The sequence below is a fragment of the Benincasa hispida genome, chromosome 10 (assembly GCF_009727055.1).
Source record: "Benincasa hispida cultivar B227 chromosome 10, ASM972705v1, whole genome shotgun sequence".
Classification (NCBI taxonomy): Eukaryota; Viridiplantae; Streptophyta; class Magnoliopsida; order Cucurbitales; family Cucurbitaceae; genus Benincasa; species Benincasa hispida.
Genome location: NC_052358.1, coordinates 2420021 through 2431466, shown reverse-complemented (window position 1 = coordinate 2431466; position 11446 = coordinate 2420021).

The window sequence follows — 11446 nt, the reverse complement described above, 5'->3', positions numbered from 1 at the left end:
TGGGAACTCAGTTACACAAGACGGAATTCACTCCTTCCCTGAAGCAGGTAGATAAATTGCTCCCTTAAGGGTTGATTCTGGGTCTTGAACATAGTAGCCACAGCCTCTCTTTGGAAGAGAAGACTCAGTCATAGTAGGACTATGACTTATTGTTCATTAGAGGAATCAATAGTATTTAAGGAGTTAGATGTAACTACATGGGCAAAACGACAAATTGGCCCAATTGTACTTACGAGCGATTGTGAAGGGTTATCGCACTGTTGATTGGTTATATGGACACAAAAATATATCTGTAGTGAGAAGAGTGCAGCTATGGGTCTTTATTGGAGTGCGTGGTAGTTAACGGATGGTAGATCCTGTGACTAAAGAGTTTAGTCAGTTATTCACGTACGGTTGAAGTTTCAAGCTACAGGTCCATAAGGTCCCCTTGGTAGCTCAATGGGTTTAAGATGAGAATAAGATTTTGGGGTTAGTTTGAAGTGTTCAAATTAACAAGAGAAAATTCAATTATATGTGATATAATTGGTATGATGTATTAGATACATTAATGGGAGGATTTAATATAAATATGATTTATATTAATTACCATAAAATAGAAAAATAACTATGGTTTATATATTTCATATGATGAGATATTAAAACTACAAGTTATAAATATAATATGATAAATTGGTTATCATATTTATTTAGAATATATTAATTATATGATAATTAATTTTTTTCACTAATAACCGTTTGAGTGGGAGGTGATTGAAAGTTTTATGGTAAATGTGAGATAAAAGGAAAATTGTTTTCCAAATTTAAAGGTGAATCCGTTCGGATAATTCTCACGGAAAAGGGCGATCAAGTGAAAATTGTTATAGCCGTTAAGAGTCTACACGATCATTTAAGAGTTAACTATATGATAGTTACTCAGGTGATCGTTGCTACATGATCGAGTAGTAAAGTCTATGCGATAGGTTTCATTTACTAAACGATCGAGTACATCGTCTATGTGATAGACAGTGTTCTTATCTTTCATTTACTCGATTGTCTACTCGATCTTAAACCTCTTTTCTTCCTTAATCCAAGATCATACAGAGCCCACAACTCCTGGATTCTCACACCGAGAATACCAAGGTAACACTTCTGGCGGCGTCCCTACTCAGTTTGTGAATCGAGTTGGACTCGATTGGGTTCAAGGAGCATCAAGTTATTCATGCTGTTGATGGTTCGTTCGTTGCATTTGAGTGATGTTGTTGGACGCATTGAAGACTAATCGAGGGATTCTTGAAGAATGGTTTTTCAAAGGTACGCATACTCTATCCCTTGAATGTCTTGTAGCATGTTGTAATTTCTGTTGATGCGCAATCTGTTAGTTTTCATTTAAGACTATAATTGTTTTTGTTCATTCGAATGGAATTTGGAACGATCCACTTCCGCTACTCATGGAGATCTCTATTTGTGGTTTCCTTCATAAGAGTTATTCTGGTGTAATGATTAGTTGAGAGTGTCTCAATTCAGTGAAGGGAGAAATAACTACCCTTCGGTGGCTTTTGTCCTAAATCACTGAAGCGTCATTGTAAAATTAGATGTTAAATGGGGTTCATTTAGATTTTGTTAAAACTTATTGGATTTTTTTAAAAGAGTTATGCTAAAATCTAATGTGGATCAATATGTTTGTTTTTTTTCAGTAAGATGTCAAATATTGATTTTCCGTTAGGTTCCTTTTCAAGTTTGACCGATTTTAATTACATGACGTGGAAAGAATCCATTAAAACTTTTTTCGTGGTAAACGACCTCGAAGTTGTCATGAATGAGGATTATCCTCAAGTCCCAACTCCTGATGCATCACGAAATATTCGTAATGCATATGAGGTATGGATGAAGGCTGATTTGAGGGCCCGAGTTCACATTTTGGCAAGCATACCTGATGCGTTGGACAAAAGGTTTGAAAGGTTTGAAAACATGGTCATTGCACATGAGATCATGGAATCAATGCAAGAATTGTTTGAACGTAAGTTCTCACGTTTTAAGCAAAACAAGATTGATAACAATGAAATTAGTAATGTTAGTTTCTAAGATAAACTCCAGTCCTTATTGAATGTCAAGGGACTAACAGAGAAAACACTTGTTGCTAACTCTAAAGAAGTTCATCGACGAGGATTGTCCTCTGAAATGAAACTTTGAGTTTATAATTTGGTTTCTGAAGTTGATCCCACTACCCTCCAAAAAAAGAAAAACTCCAAAGACAATAAATATGATTTAATTGTCTTGGAGACATGCTTAGTAGAGAATGATGATTTTACCTGGATAATTGATTCAAAGGCTACTAACCATGTATATTCTTCCCATCAAGGATTTAGTTCTTGGAAACAGTTGGAAGTTGGAGAGATGACTCTTAGAGTCAGTACTGGTGAGGTCGTTGCAGCTATTATTATAGGCAGACTTAAGTTATTTTTGGACAAGAAACAATACATGTTATTAGATAATATATATGTAGTTCCTCATATCAAGAGGAACCTAATTTATATTTCATGTCTGATTGAACAAAATTATTCCATTTCCCTGAGAATAAAGTGTTTATTTTAAGAAAGAAATGGAGTTAGGTTTTGGTTCAATGGAAAATAACTTGTATATACTAAGGTCGTTAGTCATAAAAGTTGTGCTTAATACTGAAATATTCAAAACAACAACAACTATAAAAACACCAAGAATTTCTTCTAAAGAAAATGCCCATCTTTGGCATCTAAGGTTAGGTCACATCAATCTTAATAGGATTGAGAAGTTGGTGAAAAGTGGACTTCTAAATCGTTTAGAAGAAAACTCTTTACCAGTATGTAAGTCATGCCTTGAAGGCAAAATGACCAAATGACCTTTTACTGAAAAAGGTTATAGAGCCAAGGAAATCTTGGAGCTTATACATTCAGACCTCTGTGGTCTGATGAATGTAAGAGCACGAGGTGGGTATGAATATTTCATCTCTTTCATAGATGATTATCCTAGATTTGGGTATCTATACCTAATGCAACATAAGTTTGAAGCTCTTGAAAAATTCAAGGAGTACAAGACTGAAGTTGAAAACTTGTTAGGTGAGAAGATAAAAACACTACAATCTGATCGTGGTGGAGTGTATATGGACTTAAGATTCCAGAACTATATGATAGAACATGGAATCACATCCAAACTCCCAGCCCTAAGTACACCTCACCAGAATGGTATATCAGAAAAGAGAAACAAAACCCTGTTGGATATGGTTCGGTCTATGATGAGTTATGCTCATTTTTCAAACTTGTTTTGGGATATGCAGTAGAGACTGCAGTTTATATTTTGAACAATGTTCTCTCAAAGAGTGTTTCTGAAACACCTTTTGAGTTATGGAGAAGTCGTAAAGGTAGTTTACACCACTTCAGAATTCGGGGATGTCCAGCCCATGTGCTTATAGAAAACCTCAAAAGGTTGGAACCTCGTTCAAAAGTTTGCATATTTGTAGGTTACCCCAAGAAAACGAGAGATAGATACTTTTATGATCCAAGTGAGAATAAAGTGTTTGTATCGACAAATGCTACCTTCTTGGAAGAAGACCACATGAGGGATCATAAACCACGAAGTAAACCTGTTTTCAATGAGATTTCTAATGAGACTGTTGAGACTTCAACAAGAGTTGTTGAACAGACTAATAGATCAACAAGAGTTGTTGATGTCAGTTTATTTAGTCATCCATCTCAAGAGTTGAGATTGCCTCAATGTAGTGGAGGGTTATGAACCCACCTGTATGCTACAAGGGTTTAACAGAAGCCCAAAACATCATATCTGATGATGGTGTTGAGGATCCATTGTCTTATAAACAAGCAATGGAAGATGTTGACAAAGATGAGTGGATTAAAGCCATGAATCAAGAAATGGAGTCCATGTACTTCAATTCTATCTGGGAGCTTATAGATTAATCTGATGGGGTAAAACCTATAGGTTGTAAATGGATCTACAAGAGGAAAAGAGGTGTAGATGGAAAGGTACAAATATTTAAAGCTAGATTTATGGCAAAGGGTTATACCTAGGTTGAGGAAGTGGACTATGAAGAAACTTTCTCACCTGTTGTCATGTTAAAGTCTATCAGGATTCTCTTGTCTATAGCTACATATTATGACTATAAGATATGGTAAATGGATGTCAAGACTGTCTTTTTGAATGGTAATCTTGAGAGACCATCTACACGATTCAACCAGAAGGATTCATTGAATAAGATCAAGAGCAAAAGGTTTCCAAGTTTAATCGATCCATTTATGGACTGAAACAAGCATCTCAATCTTTGAATATAAGTTTGATACTGCGATCAAATCTTATGGCTTTGATCAGAATGTTGATGAGCCTTGTGTTTACAAAAAAATCACCAACAACTTAGTAGCTTTCATCATGTTGTATGTGGATGATATCCTACTCATTGAAGTCTATCAGGATTCTCCTGTCCATAGCCACATTTTATGATTATGAGATATGGCAAATAGATGTCAAGACTGCGTTTCTTAATGGTAATCTTGAGGAGACCATCTACATGGCTCAACCAGAGGGATTTGTCGTTCCAGATCAAGAGTAAAAAGTTTGTAAGCTTAATAGGTCCATTTATGGGCTGAAACAAGCGTCTAGATCATGGAACATTAGATTTGACACTTCGATCAAGTCATTTGGCTTTGATCAGAATGTTGATGAGCCTTGTGTTTACAAAAAAATCATCAACAACTCAGTAGCTTTCGTCGTGCTGTATGTTGATAATATTCTACTCATTGGAAATGATTTAGTTTTTCTGACTGATGTTAAGAAATGGCTAGCCGCCCAATTCCAAATGAAAGATTTAGGAGAGGCGCAGTTTGTTCTAGGGATCAAAATTATAAGAGATTGTAAGAACAAAAGGTTGGGCTTGTCTCAGGCATCGTATATTGATAAGATACTTGTCAAATATTCGATGCACAATTCCAATAAGGGTTTATTACCTTTTAGGCATGGAATTGTATTGTCTAAGGAATAGTGTCCTAAGACTCCTTAAGAGGTTGAGGAAATGAGACGGATTCCCTATGCATTGGCTATTGGTAGCCTTATGTATGCAATGTTATGTACTAGACCTGACATTTGCTATGCAGTAGGGATTTTCAGTCAACATCAGTCTAATCCAGGATGAGATCACTAGACGGCAATCAAAACAATCCTCAAGTATCTTTGGAGAATGTGGAACTATATGCTCGTGTATGGAGATAAGAATTTGATCCTTACATGATACACAAACTTTGACTTTCAGACTGATGGGATTATCAGAAATCCACATCAGGGTCAGTGTTTACTCTGAATGGAGGAGTTATAGTATGGCAAAGCATCAAGCAAGGATGCATCACAGACTCCACTATGGAAGTCGAATATTAGCTGCTTGTGAAACTGCTAAAGAGGTTGTTTGAATCAAGAAGTTCCTTACTGATTTAGAAATTGTTCCAAATATTTCTTTGCTCATCACACTTTATTGTGATAATAGTGGTGCTGTGGCAAATTCTAAAGAACTAGGAGTCATCGAAGTGATGTGATTGTCATAAAAATCGCGTCGGAGCACAACGTTGCTGATCCGTTTAAAAAGCCTCTCGTGGCTAAAGTGTTCAAGGGTCTTCTAGAAAGTCTGGGTCTACGGGATATGCGGCACATTGTCTAGGATAAGTGGGAGATGTTACTGGGGTATAATGTATACCTTAGTTTATTGTATTTTTGTACTTTATTTGTATTGTACATTAATCTCCCTAAGCTTTAGGACAAGTGGAAGATTTTTGGGAATGGTGTCCTGAATATCCTTGTAATCTTGTAGTTTGTAAACTCTATATAAACATATTGTTGTTAATAAAATAAATGTTATTTTATAAGCATATACTCAATCTAATAAACTAAGATCCGAGGTTATTTCATGTAATTTAAACAAGTATGTAGAGACATACAAGTGGATCTTGTTTAAATAATAACTCAAATGGTCTGTTGTAGATAGATAAGGTTGGGTACCTTATCCCGATGACACTACGGATACGACCGACTTTGTAGGTGTTACAAGTGTTGTAAAGTTCCACAAATAATCTGATCCTGATCATTCATGTGGAGACATGTGAGTGGAGGTATTCTATACAAAGAATTTGTATAAGACCGGACCACGAAATGATTAGTCTCTTTATATAACACAGTTAATAATAGAGACTTACATTTAACTAGGATAACCATAGGTGACATGACCTGAATCCTGAGTGAGTTGTGAACTTCTTCTCATGAAGGTCGTCCTTTGATTTATATGGGTGAGAGTGGCCAGATTGCCAACTCAACAAGCCTACCATTTTTGGGATTCGTCTAACTGGGGAGTTGGGAACTCAACTACACAAGACGAAATTCACTCATTCCCTGATGCAGGGGCAAGTAGATAAATTGCTCCCTTAAAGGTTGATTTCGGGTCTTGAACATATTGGCCACACCCTCTTCTGGCCCGAGAGGACTTGGTCATAGTGGGACTATGACTTATTTTTCATTAAAGAAATCAATAGTACTTAAGGAGTTAGATGTAACTACAGGGGCAAAATGGTATTTTGACCCAACTGTACTTACGAGCAATTTGTGAAGGGTCATCGCGCTGTTGATTGGTTATATCCAATGGACACAGAAATATATCTGTAGTGCGAAGAGTACAGTTGTCGTCTTTAGTGGAGTGACCGGCAGTTAACGGATGTTGCGTCTTTAGTGGAGTGACCGGCAGTTAACAGATGTTGAGTAATTTAGTTGAAAGAGTTTAATTAATTATTCGAGTACTATTGGAGCTTCAATCTACAAGTCCATAAGGTCCCCCTATAGCTCAACAAGGATTTAATCTTTAGATTAATTTGAAATGTTCAAATTAATTAAGAGAATTAATTATATATGATATAATTAATTATAATGTATTGGATATATTATGAGAGGAATATGAATATGATTCAAATACCAATTATATGAATGAGATTCATGTAATTAAATATAAATATGATTTATACTGAGAGGAATAAAATATTTGGATATGATTCAAATATCATTTATATAGATGAGATTCATATAAATGGATTTAATACAAATGTGATTTATATTAAATGCATGTATAGTTAAGAGAGAACAAATCTATAGTTTATGTTGTATTTGATGCAATATAAAACTTTAGACTATATGTAATATTTGATATAACATATAGTGTGTATATAATAAAGTAGTTATTATATATTCTATTTTATTAATTTATTTGAAATTAATAAAAGGGAAGGAGTTATAATTCCCTCCCATTATTCTCTCAATAACTAACTTGGGATAAAATAAATTGAAAGATCACTCTTTCAAAAAGAGAAAGAGAGAGAATTCACATCCTTCCTTCTCATCCTTTCCTTCTCCTTCCCTCTTCCAAGGGTTCAAGAAAAGCCCATAATTCCTGCTTTATTCCTTTAATCCCAAAAGAGAATACAGAGGGTTCTCGCTTGGTAGTGTCCGTGTGTGACGAAGGAGATCCACGAAGAAAGAGTTCTATTCATGGCTAGTACGAGGGATTACTTGAAGAAGGGTTCTTCAAAGGTGAGGTTTCTTAAAACCATTTTTCCTTGTAAAAGCATGTTGTAATTTAACCTTGAATGCATATCTATTTGTATATTTACTGTAGATTTTGTATTCAATAATTAATGGAATTTGGACGATCCGCTTTCACTCAAGGATTTCCTCATGTAGAGTTCCCTTCATAAATTATTTTAATAAAAGATTAAAATTGTAGCAAACGTATCTGTAAAGAACCTTTGTCTTAGGCTAGTTCTATCTAGGCTGGGGTATTTAAGCTGACGGAAGCAGAAAACTCCCACCTGGGAACTGACCTGGAAGGTGAATTAGATAAATTTGCTACAAGCATGTAATTATTGATTAAAGGTTGTTTAAATGTTTAACGAACATTAATCAAAATTGTTTAACTATCCAAAGTAAGTGTTACTGTTAGGAAAACTTAAACAATCACTCAGTAAAATAATTAGTTGTATTTTTCCTATGTTAAATAAACCCTAGGTTTTTAAAATACTCAATGGGAGGAAAAAAAATATATACGATATGTCAATCTTCCACTCACTTTTCTCCCTTAACTTCATACCGTGAGACTTATGCTTGGCTTCGGGGCACCCTGGGAGCATCCCCCTTCGGATAGTGTTTGCATGGGTCAATATCAAGGTGAATGGAGAGAGTATTTATAGTAAGTGGGAAAGGGATGTGTGTCAACATCTCCTAAGGTCTCCTTCATTAGTTTGCAATGTGAGATCTTCTTGCACGACCTTGAGGAACCCTGGGAGTGTCCGTCTTCAAATGGTTTGTTCATTAGGTCAGTATCAAGGTGAACTCCAAAAATGGATAGGATCGCTTTAAGTTTTTTACCCCAATCGATTTTTCCCTTCGATTGGTTACGGAACTCTGGGTTTAAAATGAAGGGTCACACTTATGAGAAATTATTAAGTTAGTTAATGATTCCTTGACCAAATCAATAATGACTAATTGTTATAAGAATAAGAGTTATTCTGGTGTAATAATTGGTTGAGAGTCTCTCAGTTCAGTGAAGGGACAACTAACTACCCTTTGGTAGCTTTTGTCCTAAATCATTGAAGCATTATTGCAAAAATTAGATGTTAAATGGGGTTCATGTAGTTTTTGCTAAAATTGATTTGATGTTTTAGAGTTATGCTAAAATCTAGTATATATCAATTTGTCTCTTTTTAGCAAAAATGTCAAATTGTATTTTTTTTTCGTTATTTGCCTCTACTTTTTTGATCGGTTTTAATTATAAACTTGGAAATATTCGATTAAAACTTTTTTCGTGGTTAATGACCTCAACATCATCTTGATTGAGGATTGTTCTCAAGTCCCAACCCCTGATGCAACACAAAATGTTCGTGATGCATACGAAATGTGGACGAAGGTTAATGATAAGGCCCGAGTTTACATTTTGGTAAGCATACTGTTGAAATACAGAAACAAGTAGCGGAAGAAAAACAAGATTGTTATGCATTCTAATTCATTAATTTTGGCTTCAAATTCAGCATGCTCATAAACTAAAAGGAAGGTTTCAACACTAACCTTTGAAGATACATTTGAATCATGAATTCTAGTTGTAATCCTCCCTTCCTTTGGATGTGAACCACCACAAGGTCTTCCCTACTATTCTCTTAGTATCTTAGATTGAGTTGTGGAACTCAAAATATGCTTAAATTAGGGAAATGGAGGAGAAAAGTTTTCTGATTTTCAGCAGAATGAAAACTTTCTTCAAACAAAATTTTCAACAAAAATCTCTTCAATGCATGCTCATTCCACTCAGAATTTGAGCTATATATTGCATGACTATCATGCAATCAAGAAAGCATGTATGAACTACAGTTGTTGTCTCGAATTTACTGAGAACTGCAATGGAATTGTGACTAACCTACTAGGTGAAGAAGTGGGAAATTCCCACTTTTCCAATTTTTCTAATTTTTATTTCAATTTCGAAATTTTTCCAAAATTAACTTTTCAATTTTAATTCTTTAATTAAAATTGAGTTTTTATTAGTTTTACAAAAATTAATTCAATAATTAATTTTTCTAATAAAATTAATGATTAATAATTAATTAAATATCAAATATCAAATTAATTAATCACTAATTCCACTATCATGAATCCCTATCCATGAATTTAATATTGAAATCATATTTAAATATTAACTAATTCTCCAATTTCGTTTAATTTCCAAAATCAAACGTGTAATTATATCACATATAATTACTAATTCCCTTAATTCGTAGTTAAATGATTCAAATTAACTTATCATGTTATTCTAAGGCTTATCCATTTGTGAGCTAGTAGGGGGACTTAATAGACCTACAGATCATGGGCTCCAACGATTCGAGATTTATTGGTTAATCTCTTTACATCGAATTAATCCCTATTTGTTAACTAATGGGTCACTCCACTAAAGCTTGGAGTTGCACTCCTCTCAGTGTAGATATATTTGTATTGGGATTGGTGTCCTAATTCTCCCAGAGTCTCGTTGTTTTGTAAAGATACACATTGTTTAATGAACATGATCCACTCTTATGTCTCCACATAAAGTTCAAGTACTCATGTAATTACTCATGTAATAGTCATGGATCTTTTAGTTTATTGGATTTATTTCTAAATCGAAATAAGAAATTCATATATTCAATACAACTTTATTGAATCAAACTTCAATAACAACTTTATTGAATTTATCAAATAAGTTTATTGTTTACAAACCACGAGTTTTAGGACATAAAACCGAATAAGCTCTCACTTGGACTGAAACTCCAGTAGTAACACATATATGAATACATAATGTTTGAGTTATTGAGTTTTACAGAGAAATACAATAAACTAGGGTATCACATACCCATAATTTACTTTTAGGTATCACATACCCATCCTTAGGCATTACATACCCATGGGTTTTTCTCCCACTTGCCCTAGGTTATTTAACTAGTAATCCTAGTCGCACAAGATGATCCTCAAACACTTTAGCCGAAAGGATTGCTATATACACTTTAGTATACTATGGATTTCTCATTAAACTATATAGGGAATGCATATTATTTTCAAAACTCTTTGTTTCTCGATACCATCACCGAGATTTGATGACTTGCGATTCCCCTCAAATTATAGCTAGGTTGTCATACATTCCTCCCACTACATCAAGGTACCCTCAACTCTTTGAGTAAGATGCATCTGGCTTGTCTAAACAACTTTTGTTACAAAATCAACTTTGATCAATAACTCTTATTGATATACACTTGTTTTTATGGAATACAAATAATACATGGTGATCTCATACATTTTTCCAGAAAATTTGGTATTTTGTCAACACAAACACTTGATTTTCATCTTCTTGAAAAATATACTACTTTTGGGTTGCCTACAAATAGGTATGCTATTTGAATGGTATTCCAATACTTAAGAGTTCGACGCTAACACATGTGCCAATCTATTTCAGATTTCTGAACTATGTAAACATCTTTTACATATCATAAACATCTTTGATGAGCTATCCACATCTTATATGGAGTTTCTGAACAAACCTTAAAATTGGAATGATGTTCAAAACAATTAAGGCAACTAGGTGTAGAGAATTGTCACTAGGTTTCATATTCTATCAAAATAGCCCTGGAAATCTCTGATTCTCTGTATTCTCTACTTCGATCTAATCGAAGTATTTTGCTTATTTTACCTAACCAGTTTTATACACCTTGAACCTTTCAAGTATTCTAAACTTACCACTTAGGTTTAATAACTATTTACCTTATAGATTTCTAGCCATTTTAAATAGCTGAATATTTGCAAATGGCCTTTAACTTGGTTGGTTTTAACAGAAGTTGCTTTATAGTAGAACAAATATAACTTTGCTAATGAACATTTTATTTATAACAAA